Source organism: Hemicordylus capensis, chromosome 5 (genome assembly GCF_027244095.1).
Source record: "Hemicordylus capensis ecotype Gifberg chromosome 5, rHemCap1.1.pri, whole genome shotgun sequence".
NCBI lineage: Eukaryota > Metazoa > Chordata > Lepidosauria > Squamata > Cordylidae > Hemicordylus > Hemicordylus capensis.
Window position 1 is genome coordinate 88,789,859 of NC_069661.1, and position 27,078 is coordinate 88,816,936.

At 45.0% G+C, this 27,078-nt stretch overlaps 1 long non-coding RNA gene across 3 annotated transcripts in view; it reads left to right on the top strand.

Moving 5' to 3' along the window:
• Window positions 1–27,078, top strand: part of LOC128326790 (uncharacterized) — a 45,771-nt gene that overhangs the window by 15,636 nt on the left and 3,057 nt on the right. Inside the window, exon 3 of one of the 3 annotated variants that reach the window (XR_008308270.1) lies at window positions 26,164–26,586. The exons of 1 other annotated variant lie outside the window; for it this stretch is intronic. This is a non-coding gene — a long non-coding RNA (uncharacterized LOC128326790). Of the gene's footprint in view, window positions 1–26,163; window positions 26,587–27,078 lie in introns of those variants that run through there. One more of the 3 variants, XR_008308271.1, reaches the window with a different exon arrangement.

Sequence of the window (27,078 nt, forward strand, 5' to 3'; positions counted from 1 at the left end):
CGGTGGCCAGAGGTGCTTTTTATCAGCTTCGGCTGATATGCCAACTGTTTCCATTTCTTGAGATGAATGACCTCAAAACAGTGGTATATATGCTGGTAACCTCTAGGCTGGATTACTGCAATGCACTCTATGTGGGGCTGCCTTTGTACATAGTCTGGAAACTGCAGTTGGTCCAGAATGAGGTCTCCAGGTTGGTCCCTGGGTCATCTAGGAGAGACCATATTGCTCCTGTACTGAAAGAACTACACTGGCTGCCGATATGTCTCCGGGCAAAATACAAGGTGCTGGTGATTTCCTATAAAGCCCTAAACAGCTCAGGCCCTGGGTATTTAAGAGAACTTCTTCACCATGAGCCCCATCACCTGTTAAGATCATTTGGAGAGGTTCATCTGCAGTTGCCACCAACTTGTTTGGCAGCTTCTCAGGAATGGGCCTTCTCCATTGCTGCCCCTAGACTTTGGAATACTCTTCCTGTTGAAATAAGAGCCTCCTCATCTCTGGCAACTTTTAACAAGGCACTGAAGACATATTTATTCACCCAGGCTTCTAATTAGATTTATAGTTTTAATATTTTAATGCTGGGTTTTAAATGATTTTAATATTAATGACTTTAATGTTTAAATGATTTTAATTGTTTAATTGATTTAATGTTTAAATGATTTTAATTGTAAACCACCCAGAGACGCAAGTTTTGGGCGGTATAGAAATATGGTAAGTAGGTAAATAAATAAATAGTCCCACCTTCAGCATTTTCTCTCCTTACTAAATGATAGATTCACATTACTTCATAGCTTAACAAGTGTACATGAAATGTCCTTATTATTGTGGGAAAGGCATGAAATTATATCCTTAATGGAACTGATTCTCCAGTTATATTGCATTCAAGAGATTCTGTCAACATATATACATGATGAAACAAAGGCAAAAATAAAAGGATTTAATGGAAAAGATGTAAATTTCCTCTTTCCTTACTTCAGATTGTGTTACAAAAAGCTGGTCTGTTTTCCAGCTAATGCTGCATTTAGAGATCTAATGCTGCATTTAGAATTGGCTACAGGTTATAAGGAACTTAAGGCTAATAGAAGAGAAGGACCAGAATGCAAGGTCTAAATTTTTGGAATGGAGGACCTAAAATAGGGCCCAAAATGTGAGGGCCTATGGCTACAGCCTTATTGGCCTATGGATTAATCTGACCCAATGGGCACAATTCAGCCCCATTGAAATAAATGGGAGCTGCACATGGACTTTTTCCTGAAAAACACCTTGAGATAGATTGTGTCCCAACTTATATGAAAAGTTATTTTTCTTCCCTGCTTTCCCTCAAAAGCTTTTAATAACCTAAGAAACAAATTTTCTGTACATAGTCTATAATAATGCTATTCTCTTATTTTGTAGGTTTGGTTGCTAAACAATCTTTAGCATGTTATAGCACCTTAGTTCAGGTTATTACCATGTAAATTAGACTGATAATGAAGACTGCAGAAATGTTCATTTAGACCAATATTATATATTAAATGGAATGTGCTGAATTTCCTTCTCTAAATGAGATCATATAAAGGTCAATGATTGTAAAATAAAGGCACATATCCAAGTAGGATCTAAGTAAAAATCAATGCCCATCTACTTTATTTTCACATCATCAAGTGTATATAAATGTGTCAGTCATATGAAATATTACACATCCTTTTCTGCTTGTGAGTGAAACATCAGTTTGTTTACCTACTTCTTATGCCTTTTGGCATGAGATAACCTTTAAACAAAACAAAACATATAGTATTGTTTCATATTTTCAGGGCTTATACTTTAGAGTTCCAAATACTGAACTGAATTTATTCTTAGCATCTTAGTTGACATAAACAGGCCAACCATTCAATCCACAGAGACTTTAATTCAGGCTGTGGAGTCAGAATTAGTAACAGGATTTCTACAGAATAGAATAGAATAGAATAGAACAGAATAGAATAGAATAGAATAGAAATGTGGTCTTTAGTAGGAATCTAAAGAATTTCACAACTAGCTGTGTACACCCAGTAGAATTTTGGGGTTATGTTTCCTAAACTGAAAACCAAAAGGGATTATGATATAGCTTAAGGTTTTGCCTTTTAAAACCCCCCACAAAATTTTTTAAAATCCTTTGGATCTTGTTCTTTGACTCTTTCTTTGTGAAACCAGTCGGCTTTATTCCTATATAAATGTTTTTTTTAGGACAGATGAGACTTTAAGTCTGAAGTTGGATGCATCATTCTATATAAAGACAGAGTTCATGGGCTGGTTATTAAAATACATTGAGCAGCATTCAGACAAAATTAAATATGACTAATTCCAATTGAAATTAATGGAGCAAGTTGGTCATGAGTAACTTGTCTCATTGATTTCAATGGTGGTTACTCATGATTCTCAAGTCTGGATGTTGACTATTTTTATGAACAGCAAAGCTATTACCTTTTTGTTTCTGAGAGGTAGCTATGTTAGACTGTTCTAGCAAAAACAACAGTTCTAGAGAACCTTAAAGGCCCACACATTTATTGTAGTGTAAAGCTTCCATATACTAGAGTATATGTATCTGATGAAGTGGACTCTAGTCTATGAAAGCTTATGGCATAATACATGTGTTAGTCTTTAAGGCACCACAGGACTCATTTTTCCTCTTTTGTTGTGAGTGATCCATAAAGAGGAGTTCTGGCAGGCTAAAGAAACTGATTTTTGGAGCATGAGACAGAGTAGCCAGCCAGGAGCTACAGCATTTAGAATGCTGTCTCTCTGGAAACTGAGGTAACCTGTTGCTGATGTTTGGGAGTTCTGTTGCCATCAATTCCATTCAGCGCTCAGTCTGTATATTTCTCCCTCAAAGTAAGCCAGAATCCAAGTCGTGCTACACCCCTGGGATTTCTCACTGCTCAGCAAAGTGTGGTTGGAGAGTGCGCAACACTATGAAGATTATTAATCACTGTGAAAATCAGAGCACTGTGGCTAGATGCTTTCTATGTGACTTCTGGCCATACTCTATTATAACTTCCTCCTCCACTGTGATATTTTTTTTGTATTTGCTTCTTTTCTTTTCACAGGCATCTGATCTAGGCAACTGGTTCCCTGTTATCAGCCAGTTGTCTGCCAAGGAAGAGATGGCCAGCTAACTTCATAAAAGTCATTTCAGATTATTTACAATTGATATTCTAACATTGCAGTGTAGAGAAGGGGACATCAGTGGTGACTAACCTAGGGAACTCAGTGAGTTCAGTTGTGAACAGAATGACAAGGGAGAGGTGAGTTTGTGAGCCAGTGCAGACATTACTGCAGCTAGCTAACCCTTGCAAAAAACAACAAACAACAACCTGTCTATCAGTGTTTCCTCTAACAGGAATTCCCAGACGTCGCTGATGACAACTCCCAGAACCAAAGGCTATTTAAGCTAGGAATGCTGGGAGTTGTAGTCAACAACATCTGGGAATCCCTGTTAGAGGAAACATTGCTGTCTATGTGAGTAGCCTAGTTGCATAATGAGTATAATGGCAGAATGGGGTAGAGAAACATTGCTATAGGGCATCAACAGTCTCCAATAACAAGACCCAGTGACCTTACTCTCCATGTTACTGCTTGCCAGAGGAAGAAGCTGATGGCCTCCTCTGCTTTGCTTCAGTGCCAACACTGCAAATGAAAAGAAAGTGATATTGCAGCTATCAGCTCAGAAGACATCAGGTGAACAAGGGACCAATAGGATCCCACCATCTTCTGTACAGGGCCAGTTTGGAAAACACATCTGGTTGGATCTGATCAAACATGTCCCCACCCCATTTCACTATGCCTTAGCCTCATAATAACACAGAGAACAATTTATCCAAACTGCTTCCCCCCACCACCATTTAACAGATGCATTAAGGGGTCAGCAACCTTTCAGAAGCAGCATGCCATGTCATCAGAGGTGATAGGAGGAAGGGTGCTGCTTTAAGTGAAGTTGGCATCTCCACATCACTAGCCCTACATCCTACAGCCCTACATCCCTGCCAAAGCCAAAGGACCCACAACTGGGCTTGAAACCCACATGCTGATTGTCACCCCTCTTCTTCCTGGCAGCATCCAACACTGTTCTCCCACCAGCAGTAAGCACAACCAACCAACCTGTCCCTCTATCCTCAGCAAACTGTTGTGCTTCATCCCCTCCATTTTGGGAACAGGCAAAGCACAGAAATTAACCACTGGAGGAAGAGAGAGCATGTGCATGAGGAAGACCAGCCACTACGATACCTGAAGCCTGCCTTGGCTGGTGTGTCACTGCTTGTTGTAACAGGCAAAGAACAGCCATTCAAGTGAGAGGACTCGCCAGCCAGCATGGACAGAGAGACCTCAGCTCTCCAACCAGAGGCAGGCAGTGGGCATTGTAGCAGCTGGTCTTCCTAGCAGTATGAATGCCGCTCAAAACAACTTCACATGCTGTTTTTCACACCCTTGTCTTGGATTGCTGATTAAAGTGAATCTGCTGACTTTCAGCTGATGGAGGCTGCTGACCAAAATACACAGCACCAGAAACTGGATCTTTCAATATTTTTGTATTTATTTAGCCAGGAGTGGTGGGAGAGAGATAGGGGTGTGCGCGCATTGTGGGATATCCAGCTCCGCGCTGCGGCACACAGTGTGGAACATCTGGGAGCATGGTCCATGCTCCCAGGAACAATTCAGTGCCTCCTTGGGGGGGGGAGGTGCATTTGATCAGCCTCCCCACCACCCACCACTGACCCAGTCGTGTGAAAGACCTCATTATATTCCTGGCCTGGTTTGGAAAGGACATTTCAGTGAGTGCAGATTGTAGAGATACTCTTTTGAAATTATGCTGAGGAGGGGAAGAAGTTAAAACACACTTGGTATTCTTATTATGCGGAGTGTTGGCAATACAGTTTTAAGAAAACATATCAATTTTTCGGTAGATAATGGATATTATCATTGGAGGTCCTTAAGAAAAAATTGTGGATATTACACCTTGGCTTGGGTTATATGGAGGAAGCAATAGTTGCCTATTTTTAATATTTATTTCATTTATATAAATCTATAAAAAATAGTGGGCAAGCATTGCTTTAGGTCAAGTAGCATCTATGTGGCTTGTAGGAAATGAATCTATCCTGCCAGAAATGCTGCAGAAATTCAGTGTGTGTACATTACATTCAGGAGTCCATGATGCCTCTTTTACAAAGAATATTTCTGGCATTTGCAGTGACAAAATGCACAGTCTGCAGGCTGAGCCCATGAGGGATGTAACAATGGAGCTAATGGAGTGTAGCAAAATAAAATATTGGCTATTAAAGAAGGCTGGCTGGAGAAAGAAGAGCTATAGAAGACACACTGAATGGGATCCTGACATCAAGGAGGGAAGGCAGTGAGGAATATCATAAGGGAAGAGTCGAGCCCAAAAGCACCTGGCTGCTGACAGAAGAAATTTTTATGAATGAGCTGAATGGAAATCTGGATTTGGCTGCTTACAGCATAATAGGGCTGTTCTCATGTTCCTCAGTAGGGTAGGAAATGCGTCCTACTCTAGTTCGGGAGCTGTGCATCCTCCCATTTTGAGATTGTCTGAGTAAAAAGCAAGGTTGGAAGGGAGGATGTGATCATGTGTGAAGATTGCACTGGGTAGGAGGAAGGCTCTGTCCTACCCAGCAGCTGTACTCAGCTGTTGAACAAGGAAGGAGGAAAACTCTGCACACGATCATTTTCTTCCCATCCTGCCTTGCTTTTTATTCACAGATGATCACAAAATGAGCTTTAAAACTAGGGTAAGAGACATTCTCATAATCCTACAGAGGATTATGAGAATGAGCCTAATAAAGTCACATAAAGAGCCAGCGTGGTATAGTGGTTAGAGTGCTGGACTAGGACTGGGAAGACCTGAGTTCAAATCCCCATTCAGCCATGATACTTGCTGGGTGACTCTGGGCCAGTCGCATATCTCTTAGCCCAACCTACTTCACAGGGTTGTTGTGAGGAAAAACCTAAGTATGTAGTACACCGCTCTGGGCTCCTTGGAGGAAGAACGGGATATAAAATGTAATTAATAAATGAATAAATAAATAAATAAATAAATAAATAAGGCACAGTGCATCTTAAATATGGTTAAAATTGAATGTCCCTGCTGATCTATCACTCAAAGGTGAGATGCCAAAAGAAGGGGGGGCAAGGGGTCTGAACACAAAAAAACCATGGAATAGCTCCCATTTGCCCTAAGGAAAATGTTTTATGAGTTGTCTCCTCCCCCACTCCATTCAGCGCAAGTCTGCCTGACTCCCATAATTTCCAATGAGAGTCAAGCCCAGCACTGATGATGCACAATGAAATTTGCATGGAGCCTTTTCTGAGTTTGCTAGAAGCACTGATGGACTGGTTTGTGCCATGGAACCAGCAAGCATGCACCCTTCTTGGGTTCATGGCTCACTGTGCAGCATATTGGCCCATGTCGTTTGACCACATATTATGGCGGTTTGATAAAATCTATAGGAAAAATGTTGGAGATAATTTCTGAGTAATCCAGGAGGATCTTAATAACAAGCAGTAGTAGGGTCGGGGTGAATTATGTTTCTTGCTTATCAACATGAATACAAACTTACTCCAGTATGAAACTTATGTTCTTATTCATGGCTACTAGTCTGAGGGCTATGGGCCACCTCCATCCTCAGAGCATGATGCCTCTCCATACCAGTTTCAGGGGAGCAACAGCAAAAGAAAAAGGGCATGCCCTCACCTCTTGCCTGTGGGCTCCCCAGAGGCATCTGGTACGCCACTGTGTGAAAAAGGATGCTGGACTAAATAGGCCTTTGGCCTGATCCAGCAGGACTGATCTTATGTTCTTAACCAGTGTTATACAAAGCTATACCTTTTTATTTTATTTTAATATGATAGATTTTTTTTACCATCACAGAATATATACTGTAATCCCTTAGCAAAATCCCTATTGTGTATATAACTAGGGATGTGCACAGACCGGTCCAGAGCCCATTATAGAGGCCTCCGAACCTGTTTGAAATTGGGCCAGTCTGGTGGTCTGATGGCAGAGGAGTGTCTCCCTTTAAGGGGGGAGGGTTGCACTTACCCCTCTTGCCACTTTCCCCCCACCGGCGCTCCATTTCAGTGAAAGGTTTTTTGGGCGGCAGCGTTCCTCCCTGCCGCCCCTGCCCTTGTTTTTGTCCAGAAATACTGGAAGTAATGAGTGTGCGCGCCCACTGTGCATACCACATGCTGCATGTGTGTGACATGCGCAGTGGGCGCGCAGGTGCAGCGGCGGGTGCACGCGTGCTCGTTACTACTGGTATTTCTGGACAAGAATGGGGGCAGGGGCAGCAGGGAGGAACGCTGCTGCCCCAAAAACCTTTCACTGAAACGGAGCGCCAGTGGGGGGAAAGCAGCAGGAGGGGTAAGTGCAACCCCCCGCCCTTAAAGGGAGACCCCCGCCAGTGTGGGACCGCACCTCTGCGGTTCCATGCACATCCCATTTATAACAATGCAAAGAGGCACTTTTAAACATGGTGATTCTCTTTATTTGGCAGGGGGAGAGTATTTAGACCTATTCACCCAGGGCACAGTACCTCCAGTGACTGTCAGTGTCTACCTTACATTTCTTTTTAGATTATGAGCCCTTTGGGGACAGGGATCCATCCTATTTATATATAAAATTTGCTAAGATATACCCATGGCTAATCCCATGTGTGGCAGCTTTTGCAAGAGTTTGCGAGTGAGGGGAGGGGGAGAGGAAGGCGAGCGACCAGCGAGAGGAAGCAGTAGCCAGCCTGGCTACCAGGTGGAAAGAAGAAGTGGCGGCCGACCTGCCTTCTGGGCGGGAAGATGTGGCCGGCCTGGCCGCCAGGCAGCAAGAGGAAGCATCAGCTGGCCTGGCCATGGGTGAGAACAAACTGGGGCTGAAGGGAGGGTGGGAGAACAACCCTTTTGCTTGTCTCACAGGGAAGCGTGCAGTGAGGGGGATGCAGATAAGATTTTTGCTTCTCTCTCTAAGAGGAGTTATTTCTCCAAGTGAAAATGGCTATTGTGGGGAGGGGAGGAAAGAGAAAATCTCATCCACATCCCCCTTCCTGCACGCTAACCTGTAAGACAAGCCTCCAGTAGATTTAGTTACTCACTCCAGAGTAACAGAGTTTAATGTGCATATGGCCTGTAGTTGATGTGTGTGGTGAGAAAGAGGGCAATGCCTAATGCATGAACAGAGATAAACAGAAAATACACAATAAAGACAGGAGTGTAAACAGGAGTTTTAAAACAGATGCATCCACTGTGAGCAATGTGAGTGCAAGCAGCGCTATTTATCTGTCTGTATATCACTGAATGCAAGCAACACTATAATCTGTCTGCAAAGTCCCAGCAAGCTTTGGACAATCTTCTAAGGCACTTATTGGGGTTGTAGATAGATGGGAGAGGTGTCAAATTAAAGCACAGAACATGCAATTTGTGAGGAAATAGTCCTTTTGCCAGTTTACCTCCAGAAATATCTCAGCAAACACAGCCTAGAAAGAGTGTGGTGGACAGAAGGGGGCAGCAGCACTATCAATGTCTGGATGCATTGCACACAACCAAAACTTAGCTGACCATGGAAGGGTTTGGAAGAAGGTAAGAACCACCCTGCTTTCCCCAACATGATCCAAGCTGCTCTCGGACTTACCAGCCCACACAACTGGTACGTGGTGGCTCCAAGAACAGTTGGAGAGCAGGAGGAAAGCAGACCACAGCTTCTCACATTCCACAATGCACTGCACAATGATTGCAGTGCATTGGGGGATTCCCCCAGAAGCTGGGAGCTCTAGGCTTTGTGTGTGCTTGGGCTACCTGCAGCCTGAGCAGATCCATCACTGGGGACTTGAGTAGAAGAGAGAGTAGAGAGCCAGCATGGTGTAGTGTAGTGCTGGACTAGGACCGGAGAGACCTGAGTTCAAATCCCCATTCAGCCATGATACTAGCTGGGTGACTCTGGGCCAGTCACTTCTCTCTCAGCCTAACCTACTTCACAGGGTGGTTGCGGGGAGAAACTCAAGTATGTAGTACACAGCTCTGGGCTCCTTGGAGGAAGAGCGGGATATAAATGCAAATAAATAAATAGAAAGGTGCGCTTGTGCCCTTCTACCCAAGTAAAAGCCCACAGCAATTTCTTAGGCTACACCAAGATTGGCCCCAATCCCGGCACTTCAAATGATCAGCCCTATGATGTTAGGACTGCAGAAGCCAGGACAGAGCTGCTCATACGAACAACCACTGTATGTTTGTGAATGGGGGGGGGTGTACATGAGAGTGGTATGTGACAACCTGTGACAGTAACTGTACATGAGTATTGCATGTGAGCTGTGTGAATGGATGCATTTGGCTTGGTAAGAGTGTGAGAGATTGAAGGGTGGCTAGACATAGACGCATATTTCACACTTAGGGGTGTATCTAGGGTAGGGCAGGCAGGGCACATGCCCCGGGCGCCAGTTGAAAGGGGGCGCCATTTTTTAAAATTAAAAAAATGGCCACTGAAAACAAAATGGCCACCGTGCATGCTCAAATGGCCTCTGTGAGGCCCTAGGTCATGCCAGGCCTCACAGAGGCCATTTGAGCATGCACGGTGGCCATTTTGTTTTCAGCGGCCATTTTTAAAAAATATATTTTTAAAAAAATGGCCACCACACATGCTCAAATGATCCCTGTGAGGCCCTAGGTCTTTCCAGGCCTTGCAGAGGCCATTTGAGCATGCATGGTGGCCTCCAAAATGGCCACCATGCTGATCTTTGCAAATCAGCCTGGGACCAGCTTTGGTGGTGAATTAAGAGGCCGGTGGGGGGAGGGGGAACCTTTGCAGACTGCCCCCCACGGTCTTTAGGAAGCTCCCGAAAGGGGCTACAGGTAAAAAAAATTCTTAATTTAATATAATATAAGTCACTGTACTCATATTCAGTTTGGCACTATGTACAGAGAATCAGGGCTTGTGAATACTGAGCTGAAGCTTATGAGCTAGGATTGTATTCAGTTGCTCTTTCTTTGCTTCTTGTGATAAGTGAGTTAAATGTGATGTCCTAATAATATGGCTATTAATGGTGAGTTTGTCTTTGAATCAGTGTGAAATCCTTAGTATTAAGGCCCACTGGGAGTTTCTTGCTCTCTTTCTTTCATTTTAACTGTCTTTCTGAAATACTAGAATATATTCCAAGCAGTGACAGTTTACTCTGCATATCCTTTAATTATTTTCAGAGTATCTGGGAAAAGTCAAATTCTCCATTTATTTTTATAACTTATGTAATAGTGATGCTACAATGCATAGTAGGGAATTAGACAGGCACTTCTGTTTAGTTTTCCAAGTACACCTCCACGTAGTATTTGGGTATTTCATGAGCCCCAGCATACTGAAATTTGTAGTTTTCCAGCATTTTTGATCTGGCTACGTCCACTGCTAAATAGTTTTTGAAATATTAAAAGATTAATGAGCTTGACTTGTATTTTTGAGCTGATAGTATGGTAAAGTTATCTGAAAGATGGGTGTCAGATGTTTGGACAGGGGGTGCAATTTCAGTGCTTGCCCTAGGTGCTATTTTCCCTAGATACGCCTCTGTTCACACTGGCAAGTACATGTATTATCTTCTGGTATTATAATACAATCGATGCAGACAAAGCCTTTTCTTACCAGCTGCTGATCCAGGGCCAAAATAGACTACATGACTATTATGTGATATGGCCCCTGCTAACTGGGCAAAGAGGCACCTTTTAAATGTGGTGATTCTCTTTATTTAACAGGGGGAGAGTAACTGGCCCTATCCACCCCCAGCACAGTACCTCCAGTGACTGTTGCTGGTGTCTATCTTATGTTTCTTTTTAGATTGTGAGTCATTCGGGGACAGGGATCCATCTTATTTATTTGTTTCTTTGTTTGTTATTTCTCTATGTAAACCGCTTTGTAAACTTTTGTTGAAAAAGCAGTATATACATTGTTGTTGTTTCTTAAAGTATAAAACAGTAATTGTGCAGCGCCCAAATCTGATTGAGACTGCAGTAGGGGAAGAGGGGCTTTGACCTTTGGACCCAAGATGGTACGGATCTGAATTGGGGGCCACCATCGCTGCTGTTGGCCCCAGAAGGAAAATTCCTATAGACACCTATGTGACCTTTCCTCCCTGGTCAAATACTGTAGCTGGTGTTTGAGATCCAGATCAGGACAGAGGGTTAAAGCTCCTCCCCCCTGCTGTAGTCATGATATAGATTTGATTCCTGTGCAGCTGCTATTAATTTACATATTTTAAAGAAGCCAACACACAATCATGCAACTTCTGTTTAATCTGATTTGGCCCTAAGAAAGAAGTTTAGATTCATATGATCCTAATGTTCATGCAAGGAGCCTGGTTTCCATTCCTGGGCTCCACAGGACACATCATTATTGTGATGGGGAAGGGAATTACATGGCTTTGTCAGGTGGGGCCACTAGCCAGTCCCAATGGGCTGCATCCTATGGCCAAGTAAGAGCTTATATAAGGCAAGAGGGGCTGAGGTTGATTTTTCTAATGCCCCATTCCCAGTACAGTGTACTACTAGTGGTGCCACAGCAGGGAAAATGCATGTGTGGGATCAGACTATTAGATGTCACAAGATACTGAGGCTATGTGAATATGACAAATATTTCAGATAGAGTGCAGAAATGGTTTTACAGTAACCCTATGCTTTTCTTTCTTCTTTTCTACCCTGAAGTGGTGTGCTCCAGTCACAAATCTAACAAGGAATAATTCTAGAGAATGAAATGCTAATGGTTATTAAAGCACAAGGGGAAATTACACAATGTTACAAAGTATTTATTAGAAAATGCCTATGAGATTTTGTTCTGCTTTGATGTCTGGCAACATTTAACCTTGTCTACAACACTATTGAATTTTTTTTTTGTCCAATTGTCTTCAGTCACATGGCCTTTTTCATTATTCCTAATGTTAAAAGATGGGACATAAAAGCAAAATATTCACATCAAATACAGATTGGCTAAGTTACATCTAGTTAAGTTTTACTTCTCTCTGCTTAATAGAAAAAAAGAGACTTATTCAGATATTACTTTGTCCAGTTCATGCTTTTGCCTTTTTGTGTGAATGACTATACATGCATTCCTTTAAAAATGAACCTGGGTACAGCCCCGCCCTGCTCTACTCAGAGTACAGATCTGAAGTATAGTACTGCATGTGTGTTGGATGTAATATATGAATATCTCTGTGTCTGTATGTACAGACACAGCACACAAACCAGAAGGTCATTTGCATGACCAAAGTGGGGAAGGCTGGGGAAAAGGCAGCAGCCTAACTGCCTTCCCCCACACGACCATAGCCTGAACAGGCTCCACTGCCCGTGTGTCCACACAGCAGCAGTGCTGTGAATGGGAGCTGGTGGGAAGGAAGCCAGGCTGCCAGATATCCCATAATGCACTGTGCAAGCAGTGCAGTGCATTGGGAAATCTTCCTGCTGCTGGGCTGCTCCTTCCCCCTGCCTTTATGGACAAGATGGCTGCCAGCAGCCTGGGAGCACCCACATGACCAGGCAGTGAGGCAGGGGGAGCATGCGTGTCCTCCTACCTCACTTTTAGCCTGGGTTTAAAAGCAGCTTTACCCAGGGGAGTAGCGACAGGGTTGGGAGTGATCTCAGCACTTCCCACGACCAGCCCTACCTGGGGTAGTCCTGTCCGACTCCTGTAAGGTTGGTTGTGTGAATGACCTTTGTGTGTATGTTGAACATAATGTGTGAATTAGGCAAAGGATTCACAGAACACTACAATTTGATTGGGAATCATGAGGTGATGATATGTTTTGTCATCATGTGGACTGAGAAATGAGGTTTGAGTCTCAAATTAATGTGGTTTTCAAGCCTGCTGAAATCACAGCAGCTGGGAAACCAAACCTATTGCAGGCTCCACAAGCGACAGAGCCTATGGAGAACCAACCCCAATTCTCTGTGGGAAAGATTAAACTCCAGTTTATATTAAACTCCAGAGTGAACTTTGGAAGATATTATGTTTAAAGTGCTGTGTTTGTACTGTTTAGGGGCTAGGCCCTCTATCGGAGATAAAAAGAAACAGTAACTGACCGTGTTGCTTAGGAGGAGAAAAACAGAGTTGCTAAGGGGCGCGACTATATGTATACTCTGGAAAGGTTACTGTTGATCTGTTGAGACTAAGAGAGCAGTTGGGAGTTGGCGGTTGGAGCTGGTGTGCAGCAGGGAGCTGTCAGAAGAAAGAAACTGAGAGGGAAAGCAAAGGAAGAAAGGGCCAGGGTCAAAAAGAGAGGAGCATACTGTATATGGACAGTTCTCTAAATGGAGGGAAGTAAGAAGCGGGGTCCCCCAAGGACTTGTACAAGGACCAGTGCTTTTTAGTTTAGAAAAAAGACGACTGGGGGGAATATGATGGAGAGTTATAAAATTATGTATGGTGTGGAGAGAGGGAAATTTTTCTCCCTCTCTCACACTAGAACTAGGGGTCATCCCATGAAATTGTTTGCCAAGAAATTTAGGGCCGACAAAAGGAAGTACTTTCTCACACAATGCACAATTAACTTATGGAATTCTCTGCCACAAGATGTGGTGATAGCCAACAGCCTGGATGGCTTTAAGACTGGCTTAGATAAATTCATGGAGGGCAGGTCAAACAATGGCTACTAGTCTGGGGGCTATAGGCCACCTCTAGACTAAGAGGCAAGATGCCTCTAAATACCAGTTGCAGGGGAGTAACAGCAAGAGAGCAACAGCAGGCCTCAGCGCTTGCCTGTGGGCTTCCCAGCGGCATGTGGTGGGCCACTGTGTGAAACAGGATGCTGGACTAAATAGGCCTTGGGCCTGATCCAGCAGGGCTGTGCTTATGTTCCGAAGAAGCAACATGTTTGAAGAAGCAACATGATCCAGCAGGGCTGTGCTTATGTTCCGAAGAAGAAAGAATGAGTCTTTTGAGGCCTAGCCTTCCAGGAGGAGATACTGAGGCTATTCCCATGATCAGGTGAAATGGGGCGAGGACTAGGAGAGCCTAGCCCGATTTCGCCTGACCGTGAGAACCACTGGGCTTGCAGGCGAGCCCGGTGGAGTCCAAGCGGTTAACACACTTAAGTAGCCCTCTCCTACGCCCAGGTTAGCGGAGCAAGTGCTCTGCTAATCTGGGCTCTATGCTCATGAGTTGCCACGGTGTGGCTCCGCACCACGGCAACTCACAAGTAGACCCCCAACTGGGATGCTGAAAAGCAGCCTCTCTCCAGCATGCCCTGTGCGCTCGCTCAGGGCATGCTGGAGCTTCTGGGGGCCGTGTGGCCCCCAATCCCCCCAGCCCCCACCAACTCTGTAACTGAGTTGGCAGTTGTGTGGGCAGCCGGTTTGGCTGCCCAGAGCAGACTGACTGCTTGTCTGCAGGGAGAGCGGGCTTAGCCCGCTCTCCCCACAAATCCCATCCAGGCTCTTTTCACTGATCATGAGAAGAGCCTCACTGTCACTTTGCATTGAACTTGCTTCAAGAAGACACGGAATAGAAGGAAGACTTCCAAGCCAAAGAAGGCCCAAAGAAGGCGCCAAAGAAGGCTCTGTCCAAAGAACAGAGCATAGGTGGGCTGCACTTTAAACATAGTGGCTGACATTCTCTGCAGGTCTACAAAAATGGAAGTAGCCCTGAGAAGATGTAAAAGGATGTGAGCTTAACTGCTCGATAATCTTTGCACTGTTTTCTCCTCCTTCCTGATGTAGTTTTTAACTCCAGGTCACAGGTCAGAAATAGCTACTTCTGTTTTTGAAGCCCTGCAGAAAATGTCAGCCAGTATCCTTCAAAGTTCACTATGCAGTTTGACATAACCTACCCTTTCCCACAGAGAATACTGTTGAAGATGCAGCTCTTGATGGCATTGACTCTTAGAACCAGCAACCTTATTGGCCACTAGGGGCACTAGCAGTAGAGATAGTGAGCAAGAGAACCCCTTCTCCGACTACGCTTTCTCTCCTTGTACTTCCCCTTAGTTAGACTGAGAGTCTCAGGTTTCATTCTCTCACCTGGAGAGAGAGAGAGACTTCCTTCTTCTCCTTCTTCTCCTGTATCTAGCAAGCAGCTATCTCCCTGATGGATTCCCTAAATACACGACTTTATTTAGAACTTCAGCTCCATGTCTCCAGACAATATTAATTAGCAGAGCTCGCCTTACCACTGCACTTCCACTGCAGCTGGGAGGTAGATAAAGAAATCAAATACTTTTCTGTAGTGGCTGATTCTCCACAGAGCCAATTCACACACACAACCTTGCTATAGGCATTCAAACTGTCCCCACTCATATCTTAACCTGGGCTGAAGGTGTAGGAGCTTGAGTGTTGCATGGCTCCTGTAGGAGGAAGCAGCAGAAATGTGAGCCACGTTTACTTCCTAGAAAAGGGCAGAAGTGCTTCCCATCTTCTCCTCAGCCCTAGGTCCTAAATCAGGGGAGAGATGTTGCTGATTCATTGCTCTGCCAAACCCAGTTGTCTGTCTTCCCTTTCTTTGTCATGCTCTGGCCTGTCATATCCAGAGCCTATCAGAAATAGAATATTGGGAACGGACTTTTATAGATAGTCCTTTTAAAACAATGATTTGCATTATCAACATGCTTACTAGCAGGCTTTGGTGACAGAAACGTATGTCAAATAACACAGCTGTCAGCTGCACTTTGACCAGGCAGGGTGGCTGTTCAGTGCTGACAACTAGCAGCTCTTCAGCACCGCTAGCACTTCACAAGTTGTCTACATGACTACTACCTAATATTCAAGCCACATTGGTAGCAACTGGGCACATTTACATCTCGAGCTATGCCTGTTTACTCAGAAGTAAGTGCTATGTTCAATAGAGCTTACTGCCATGTAAACACGTGGAAGATTGCAATTTAAGTAACTTTATAATCCGTCTGTACACAGCCTAGAGCCCGTTTTAGGGACTACTCTGTGGTGGTGGCAAAGAAATGATTTTTCTCCACCTCCATTGCATCTGCTCAGTGCCGTCCAGCGGAGCTGTTTCGTGTAGCAAAGACATTGCTGCGCACATGCCCCCAGGTAAAGGGGGAGGGATCATCTACAGCCCGTTGTGATCAGTTTGCATGCCACTTTGTAGATAAAGTTGCATGAATCCATACTGATTTGGACTCCAGAGTTTTGGCAGTTACAGCAGACGTGCCTCTGGTACCATCTGGTCCTATTGTGTTTGATTCTTTTCAATTGGTGCAGCCTGAGGATGTGGACAAGATCCTGGGCATTGTGTGGGCGATATTGTGTGCTCTTGACCCTTGCCCTTCATGGCTAATAAAAGCTGCCAGGGAGGGTACGGGCAGATGGATGGAGGTGATAATTAACACTTCATTAAGGGAGGGCAGGATGCCATCATCCCTCAAAGAGGTGATGGTAAGACCGTTATTTTAAAAAAGCCCTCCCTTGATTTCTCCAACCCGGACAACTACAGACTTGTTCCCAACCTTCCCTTTTTGGAAGGGTGATAAGGTGTGTGGTGGTGTCCCAGCTGCAGAAGGTCTTGGATGATACGGATTATCTAGACCCTTTTCAGTCTGGCTTCTGCTCTGGATATGGGACTGAAACTGCATTGGTTGTTCTAGTGGATGACCTACACCAGGAACTAGACAGAGAAAGGGCATCCCTGTTGATTCTGCTGGACCTCTCAGTGGCATTCAATACCATAGACCATGGTATCCTTCTGGACCGCCTCTCAAGTATGGGAATTGGAGGTACTGCTTTGCAGTGGATCTGGTCCTTTGGGGGGGGGTCCAGAAGGTGGTGCTGGGGAACTATTACTCGGCTCTGTGGCCATTGGCCTGTGGGGTCCCACACAGTTTGGTTTTGTCCCCCATGCTGTTTAACATCTACATTAAACTGCTGGGAGAGGTCATCCGGGGACTTGGACTGAGTTTTCAGCAATATGCGGATGACACTCAGCTCTATCTCTCCTTGTCACCTGATCCTAGGGAAGCAGTGGATGTCCTGAATCAGGGGCTCGAGGACTTGATGGGTTGGATATGGGCTAATAAACTGAGAATGAATCCAGACAAGACAGAGGTAATGTTGGTCAGTAGGCGAGCCAATCGGGATGAAGAGATTCTACTGGTTCTAGATAGGGTTGCACTCCCCTTGAAGGAGCAAGGACACAGCTTTGGGGTATTGCTGAACCCAGCTCTGCTTTTGGGAGCTCAGGTGGAGGCGGTGGCTAGGGGTGCCTTTGTGCGGCTTCGGCTAGTGTGCCAGCTGCATCCCCTTCTTGAGAAGGCAGATCTGGCCACAGTTACCCATGCCTTAGTCACGTCATGGCTGGAATACTGTAACACACTTTATGTGGGGCTGCCCTTGAAGAATATTTGGAAACTGCAGCAAATGTGGCAGCTAGGATTTTATTTGGAGCTGCCTGCTGGGATCACATCAGACCCTATTTGAAAGAGCTGCACTGGCTACCAGTTTGTTTCTGGGTCCAATTCAAGGTGCTGGTTTTGGCCTTTGAAGCCCTTAACGGTTTGGGTCTGGGATACCTGAGGGACCACCTGCTCCCAAACGTTGCTGCCTGCTTGACGAGGTCATCTGAGAGGGCTCTGCTCTGGGTGCTGACAATGAGGGAGGCTCGGCTGTCGTGCACTTGCGGCAGGGCCTTCTCTGTTGCTACCCCCAGACTCTGGAATGCTCTCTCGGTGACTATTCACTCCTCAGTCTACATCACAGTTTTTAGAAAGCATGTTAAATCTTCGCTTTTTACCCAGGTTTTCTATTATTGTCTCTACTGCTGCTTCTTTGTATATTGTATGTTATATGGTTATTGTATGCTTGTATTTTATATCTTTAGTCAGATTTATGTTTTTATATTTTAGCTTAATATTTTAATTGTGTATTGTTATAGTCTTGTTTTAATTTTTCTGTGAACTGCCTTGGGCTTGTTTTAATGAAAGGTGGTATATAAACTTAACAGTAAACAAACAAATATAAATAAATAAATAAGCCTGGCCTAAATTATGCTGAAGTATTTGTACTTTGAGTTGATTTAAGGTTCTCTTTTAGAGACCAGTCCTGTGCCTCAGGAGCACATACGTCCAGGAATGCATCCAGTGTAAGAGTTCTAATTAGATTTAATGGAAACATTAGCAAAAATTGAAAATTGGGTTAACTCTTCTAATGCATGCAACTCCCCTGGAAATTTGCTCCACTTCCTGAGAATGATCATTGTTGATCAGGAAGTTTTCACTGTTGCCAAGCATGTTACATGCTTGTGATAGCTGCATTTTCCTATAAATACTTTTTTAAAAATCTAGAATGACTTACATTCTCATGACATTTGAATATTGGAGATAGTTGCAAGCACCTCTACTAATCCACATTCTGTAGTACAAGGTGCGACCTAGATACAATATACATGTCGAACAATAAAGATGTTAAAATCAATAAATTTTGAAGCTTTGAGGGGTGGGCTGGGTTATTTTTCAAGAAAAAATTAAAAGTTTGGGGGAAATTGTAATATATGCAAGAGTTATTTTTGTTTAATATTTAAACTTACTTTGTTGTTTTAAAGACACAAAATGGACAATGTAAAATCTTAGCACATAAGTTTTTTTGGTTTTTTTTAAATGAAGACATTTATAGTTTTAAGATGCCACAAATACACTAAGCAACATTTATAGTAGTACCAGAGCTTTTGCAGCCTGAGGTATCTGGACACAACTGACATTTTGCTTGTTGAAATATTAGGGAGGAAGAATTGAAAATAAGTAAAATAAGAACCATCAACACTGTAGTAAATAAAAGGTCACTTTTATTATCTGAAATTAGAAAGTCTTCCTGTAGCCAACTAGACTAGAAACAGAATAAACTCATTCTTCTCTGAGTTCTCTTTCTATTATTAACAATTATCCTCTCTAATAAAACGCTTGGTGTCCGTCCGTGGACGGACACCAAGCGTGTGTCCTGCCTCCCTGCCCTGTTCTACGCCTGTGCGAAGCGCAGGCCCAGAACAGGGCAAGGGAGACACGCTCGCCGGTACCCGGCAGCCATCTTGGGCGGCCAGAAGCGGCCACCCCGAAGAAGCTGGAAAACCAGCGCCGGGGTAAACTGAGCGAGGCAGCGGCAGAGCCGCTGCCTCAGCCAAAAGAGACGAGGCCGGGGGCGGAGCGGAGGCCACTTAAATATTTAAAAAAATGCACCCGCAGCCGACGCCGCCAACCCTCCCTCCCAGCTGACCCCCCCCCACTAAGGGCCAAATCGGCCCAGCCACTTGCCCCCGCAGCTTCCGCCGCCGACCAACCAGCCACCCACCCAGCTGCCGATACCTCTTTACCGCCGGCACACGTCCTCCGCTTGATCCGCTGCTCGATTAACAGAAGGAGAGAGGTGCTCGCATGCAGAGCTCTACTCTCTTTAAAGTCTCTTCCCGAACTGGCGGTTTGGGCGGCAAGGACGCAAAGCACCAGTTCGGGAAGAGACTTTAAAGAGAGTGGAGCTCTGCATGCGAGCACCTCTCTCCTTCTGTTAATTGATCAGCGGATCAAGCGGAGGACGTGTGCCAGCGGTAAGGAGGTATCGGCAGCTGGGTGGGCGGCCGGTTGGTCGGCGGCGGAAGCTGCGGGGGCAAGTGGCTGGGCCGATTTGGCCCTTAATGGGGGGGGGTCAGGAGGGAGGGAGGGGGAATGGCAGCAGGGGGACAGGAGAGCCGTTACTAGGGCCCATTGTTCAACGGGCCAAAATTCACTAGTTAACAATAATATTATTAATATTGCTCTATTAGTAACAATAATACCCCTATAATGTGAACAACAGAGATTAGGGATAGTAATTGAAAATAGTTTGAAGCATTGCATTGCTTCAAATGTATACACATTTTGTCTCACTTCATTCTGGTCAGATAGGTTTTGAAGGTCTTGGAAACAAACAATAAAAGCATGCCTAAAACTTACCAGAGGCAAAAGTTGGATGATGGTGTGTATGATATCTGGATCCTGCAACTCAACAGAACTGTGAAACAGGTTACGTGTTATGACATTGGGCCATTGTTAGATGAAGGAGTCTTTTAAAAGGAACATGCTTAGCTACTGATTTGAAACTTCATGTTGCATATAAGAAATACATTCAGGAGAATTTTGTAAACTGTATATTTCTTCTCGTAGGTTTTTTTGGGAGGGGTTTTTTTTGTTTGTTTGTTTGGTGGTAGGCATCTTTTAGTTCTTTTCTCAAGCCTAGCTAACCACCAGAAAGAAACATAATTAGCAAAACATACTTTTTAAACTGTTCTCCCTTAGGTCAAAATCTTGAAATACTTTAGTAACAAATGCATCTAACCTAGCTGACACTAAGCAAACACTCATGGTACAATTATATGGCAGTTCACACATACATATTAACAGTTATGTGTTTCCAAGGTAAGCCCATAGTAAGCAGATACTCTGCCACATTGATTGAAAGTAGATGCACGTAAACCATGTCTTGCTATGCACTGATCACTGCCCACTGGTCCCTGGTTGCCTCCACAAAGTTGGTTGTGAGAATACAGGTTTCCTGGGCAGTCCTGGTCAAACCATGGTTGCTGATCAAATTGTGGTAGCTGTGGTTAAACCACATTTAACTAGAATCAGATCCTGGTTATCTATCCTGGTTAAATGTGGTTTAACCACAGTTGGGTCTCCAGGGTTGGCCAGGAGCTCTGCATTCTTACAACCAGTTCCATGGGGCTCAGCAATCCTAGTTCATTCTTTAACCAGGATTTATAGGAGGAGAGCCGGTCTTGTGATAGTAAGCATAAATTGTCCCCTTTGTTAAGCAGGGAGACTGCATGTAAGCACTGTAAGCTATTCCCCTTGGGGGATGAGATGCTCTTGGAAGAGTATCTGCATGCTTGCATGCTGAAGGTTCTAAGTTCCCTTCCTGGCATCTCCAGATAGGCTGAGAGAGACTCCTGCCTGGAACCTTGGAGAAGCCACTGCCAGTCTATGTAGACAATACTAAGCTAGATGGACCAATGGTATGACTCGGTAGAAGGCAGCTTCCTATGTCCCTATGTTCAGGATCACCATGATTGTGAGAATGCAGCCATAATAAATGATGAAAATATGTGCAATAATCAATTTGCATTACTTATTTCATGCTAACTCTTATTTACTGTTGTTATCTTTGGAGAAAAGCAAGCAAGTGCCCTTCTTGGATGCTGCACTGAAGACATGTGCAAAGCTTTTTTTTTTACAAGTAAGGCTCCACTCTGCAGACAGAACTAGACAAATTTGTGGAGGACAGTTCTACCAATGACTACATGTCTGGATGCTTATAGGCTATCTCTAGGTTCAGAATAGGGCACTTCTGACCACCAGTTGCATGGGAGGAACAGCAGGAGAGCGGGCATGCCTTCATCTTCTGCTTGTGGAGGACTTCCCAGAGCAGGAGCAGCCCGTGAACATGCCTCCGGTGGGGGGCGGTGGTGGGCGGCTTCTTTAAGTGTAAACAGAGCCGGTGCTCCATGCCTCCCAGAAGCCTCCATGGTGGGGAATCCCCTCCTCTACTCACCTGGCCACTGGTGGGGGCTCGCCTCCATGGGAGCCAGGTGAGTGGCGGAGGCGATTCCCCGCCGCGGGGGCTTCTGGGCGGCACAGAGCCCTGGCTCCATTGACACCCCCCCCCCGGAGGCACATTCACGGGCCGCGCCTGTCCCAGAGGCATCTGGTGGGCCACTGTGGGAAACAGGATCCTGGGCCATCTGGATCCAGCAAGGCTCTTCTTATATTCTTAGACATGATACTTAACATCGACTGCAACCAAATGCCACAATACCATGTCCAGCTCTTTCCCCTCTTTGTGCAATGGAGAGTATAGGTCTATCAACCAGTATGGGCCATGATAACTAAAAAGAACATCCAGGTTCAGAGGCAGAATGCCAGTGAATACCAGTTGCTGAATGTGGGAAAGCAACAGCAGAGACGGAGGATTATTCACTTTATGTCCTGCTTATTGGCTTCCCAGAAGCATCTGTTTGGCTTGTGGCTACCATGGCAAACTAGATGGACTTTTGTTATGATTCAGCAGGGTATAATGTTTGTTTAGGCAGACTTACATTAGCATGATGTCAGACATGAACCCATTGTCAGTAGAGCTCTTTAAGCATCTGCAAGATGTATTTCTAACAAATGGTCCTAGTTAGAAACCAGAGAGCTGTATTTTGTGCAAATTAAGCAACTTCAAAGAAAACCCTTTTAAAATCCATGGTACAACTTATTCTAGTGCATTATTATAAGCACACTATTAAGCAGGTTCTCATGACCTGAACAATGATGCCAGACTGGGAAATGGAGATTTGTGAGGTGTACACACTCACAGTTTCTGGTTGTGAGAACCTGGAAAGTTTTGGCAATGTTGGGTTGGCATTGTGCCTACTTGATATTTAACCACTACTGATAACCTGAGGCCAAATCCTAGATTACTGAACCTAGTTAAATGTTGGGTTGGTGCAGTGCCAACTTGAGAAATCTTCCAGTTTCTTATGGGAATGAGCATGTGTAGTGATATCCAGGGAGCAAGAGAGGACTTGGCCTCAATTATAGTAACTGCTTGGAAGGTGGGCCTCTCCAAATAAGGAAGAAAGCCCTGGAGAATCAAATCCCTGCAGCCCAATCCAGAGTGAGGGGCAGGGTTTACCGGACAACAGTATATAGATATGTAGGGGAGGGGTGTGTTAGAGTTTAGTTGTTCCTTGGAGGCCTCTGAAGGAGGTCTGATCAGCAACTTCTGTAGAACAAAGGGAGTCTAACAGCCTCGGGCTGGGAATCAACTGGGAGTCCCTTACCTGGAAGTAAGGGAAGTAGGAAGGATAGGGACTAGTTTAGCTAGACGTGTCAGGGAATTTATTTTTGTTTAAGTGCTGGGAGCTGACTGCATGGTCTTGTAGTACCTGGGGGAGGGTTTTACTTGAATGGAAGCTGTGTTTGTTGATGCCTCTATAGTTTTCCTTATTAATAATAATTATTAATTTATTATTAATAAATCATTGTTGTTCTTGCTATAGAACGTCACTCCTTATTGGGTCCTGCCCTGAACACTCACTCCTGAAGGTCTAAGACTGCTTATGTGCTTATGCCTTCGTTGTAGGAAGAGGTTTTCCACTTTACTCTCCCAGAATATTTCCTTGGAAGGGTGAATCTGCTCATACAAAAAAGTGGATGGGTGGCAGCCTACCCGGGGCTCCTCACACCTAGGGAAGGGACTTTGTATGTCCCTGCCCCTGCCGCCTTTTTGATCATTACAGCATGCCTCACAAATCTCCTGCTTCCCAGTTTGGCTGCATCTTGCAGGTCATCATGAGAACCAGCTCTATGGAGAAAACCCTTTCTAAATCTATCGGTCATCCAGCCAGTGGGCCCTCAGGTGCCCAGGGACATTTGTGTCCCTCCCCCCATTCCCCATTCAACTGTAGTAACTCCCATATTTGCAAGTCTCATATGATATAATTCAGACAATTGGACAGCTTCACTGTTTTCATGTAGATTTTAATTCCCTATTTCCATTGATTGAATTCTACTCTCTCACCAGAGTCTCAGCTGCATACATGGCCTTAGACACTTCAGATCCAAATGCTGAAAATCAAAGCATATGTGTGCCATTTTGAACTGATTGTTATTTAGTGAGGCACTAGGGGTTTTGCATGAGAGTAAGCCCACAGCAAATTTGGCTGTTTGTGTTTGCATGAAAAGATTGTTAGCAAATCCTGGTGGAAACCATGGAGAATATATATGAGTACATGCCACATGCCACTAATTTTATTCCATACTGATTAAAAAGGGCCATGCATTTAAATTATATTTTAAATATAATACATCAAAAAGAACCAACAGCCTTTGATCCTAGTTATAACTGACTGCACATGGGGAAAAATAATTCATACAAATGTCGAGAAGTTCATTTGCTGTAAACAAACGATTAATAGCAACACATGAGTGGCTATTGTTCCCTGGAAGTAGAAAACAAAAAATCAGCTAGTACATATTGTAACTAGCAACGGATAAAGTTGCTATATAATCTCTAAATGATGTTATAGTGGTTGTGTATGTCTTGAGCATCATGGTTTAAAAAATACCTCTTTCAGGATTGTGTTGTCAGAGAGTACCATGATTCCAATCCAGCTCTAATCAATGGCAGTGAGTCACACATAACAAATAATGGTCTGGAATGGGATGTGTACAGTGGCGTATCGGGGGTATACGGCACCCAGGGCAAGCTCTGGCCCTGAAATGGCGCCCCCCCCCGGCCCCCACATACCTGTGAGGGCGCGGCGGTGCCCCCCAGGTGGCAGATGGCCGGTGGTGGCGGCAATTCGGCGGTGGCAGGTCGTCCAAGTGCGGCGGCCCGCGGGCATGTGCGGCGGTGATTTGGCGGTGGCGGGCAGCGGCGGTAGGTCGCCTGCTGAGTGCGGCGCTGGCTGGTGGCTGGCGGCGAGCTGTAGCGTGGCCCGAGCGGCGGTGGCGGATCGCCCGCCGAGGAGTGCAGGCAGAGCAACGCCGAGCCTGCCTTCTGGCCCGGCATCGCTTCCCAACTGCGCAGGTGTGCCTGCGCAGTTGGGAAACGATGCCGGGCCAGAAGGCAGGCTTGGCGTTGCTCTGCCTGCACTCCTCGGCGGGCAATCTGCCGCCTCTCGGGCCGCACTACAGCCCATCGCCGCCAGCCGCCAGCCACCGCCGCACTCGGCGGGCGACCAGCCGCCGCCACCCGCCACCGCCAAATCGCTGCCACACGCCCACCGCCACACTCGGGGGGTGGGGGTGGGGGGAAGCCACTTTTTGGCGCCCTCCCACATGACCTGCCGGGGTGGCACCCAGGGCACATGCCCTGCCTGCCCCCCTATCGTTACGCCCCTGGATGTGTATCCCCAGGGGCAGAGCTGTAATTGTATGTACGGGTTCAAAGAACCTGTGCACAGCTGCTACTGGGCCACCACTAGTTCTTTATGGAGCTGCCATGCTTGTTGTGACTGGCACCTGGTGGTGGCCCTCCCTGCGTGGCACCCCTTCCCTCCCACTACACACATGGTGGTGGCCTCCTTGATGGAGCAGCTGGGGGTAGAGTGCTCTGTCCCCACTACTCAGTTGCCTGCTGTGCATATATGGCAGCCAGCTGAGTGATCAGCATGGCATTTGGCTGCCATTCAACCATTCAGATGGCTGCCGTGCATGCACAACAGCTGAGCAGCAGAGGCAGGGCAGCCTTTGCTCATCAGAGGGTCTGTCACCATGCGCACACACAATATTAGAAAAGAGGCACCACATCATGGGAAAGAAGGGGCACTATGCAGCCACCACTGGTTGTGTGGCATGGAGGGCAGGTAGCCTGAACATGGGCCACTATGCCCTCCCTACACTAGTGCATATCCCAATACATATCAAAAGGCATCCAGCCAGTCCAATGGTGCTTTAGTGAGCATTGCAATGCAAAGGGGGACACACATCCAGATGCACATCTGTATCTACATCAACAACACAAAAGGACTCCACAGTTTTTTCTTGCTGTATCAAGGCACATATGGACTTCTTTACCTTAAAATATCTACGCTACTTGGATCCATAAGTTACAACACAAGTTGTTTCCTGTAAACAAGGATAGTCAGGTCAATCTTTCTGGTGTCTAGTGAAGACAAGATCCCATATAGACCCCTTGAGGAGCATCTGTACTTTATAGTATAAGTCAACTATACGTATTGGTAAGGTAGATGGAAGTGAAGGTTGCCAAACAATATCTGGACCTGCTTATGAAGAAATAATCTGACACATCAACCCTGTAAGATAGGGGAAGCTGAAAGATTGTGACTGGCCCAGGTTCCCCAGTGAGATACATAGTTAAGTGGGGGTTTGGGTCTCCTCAGTCATTGTCTACCACCAGGGCCACGAGAGGTAATCCAGGGCCTAGGAAACAACATGGGACATTCCACTTGCATCCTTCCTGCACCTTGTCAATATGAACCAATATATTTGGGCTCTCAGTTTTGTGGGACCCCCAGGGCAGTTTGTCCCCTTTGGACCCCGCCCCTTCATTGCACTGGTTCTGTTTTAGTGCTTGTGGGTTGAGGTGAAAGGTCACAAAAACCCTTTGGAACAGTCATGATTTGTTTTTCCAGAGGTAGTGCAATTTTGATATCTGCAGGCAAGCCAAGCAGTTTTGATTAACTCCATCATGTCTTGCTCACAGCAGAGTTCTGTACAGGCTGATCCACATCAGGCCAGGCACAAGATCAAGGCTTTAGCTTCAGTCACTGCTGCCGTCCATCCAGTTGGCTTCTTTGAGCTCCATCTCTTCAATCATGAAAAAGTATTCATGTACAACATTTGCTTTTGTTTGTTATTGTTCTTTTGTTTTTCATTGTCCTCCTTTCCGAAGCCTTCCTCCAATCAATGGGAAACCAGAAACATGTTGTAGGAGGCAACAATGAGCAACAAACTTAAAACTGTCAGAAATATTAGTTATACAGAGGGTGTAGGCTGAAAATTGTTTAGATAATGTATTTGGCAAACAAAGCCAAAAATATAATGCTTTTGAACACAGAATACGTTTATACAAAATGGGACTGATTCCCAAAGAACTTGGAAACAGAAAAAAAGATGGAAATGTAATGGATAATTAATTTGCAATGAACCATTTCACCAGCATTTAAATTATTAAAAGCTTACACAGTGCTTTGAAGATATACCGTGCTATATAATTGCCATGCATTACCTTTATTTTTATTATGCCTGCCTTAGACCTCTGTTTTCCTTCAAGGAATCATGAAAAGACTTTGCCTTCCAAACAGGAAGTATATATGGTCCCTTTAAGTAGTGAAATACTGTAATTGCTTTATAATTCTGGAAGCAGAGCTACATAATTATGAGACATTATCTACACTTAGGCAGAAAGGGGAAAAATTAATTCAGATTAACACATGGTTTGCCATTACACCCTTCACCTAAAGTAGGCTAGATCACATGTCCTGAAGAAGTAGATGTACTGCAGCATTGTTGTTCAAAAGATTCTTTTATATTGATATTTGTTCTGCAGTGATGGAAATGGGAAGTAAACTCAGAACACTGGGCCATCACAGCACCCCCCAAGTGCAGTTATGGGGCT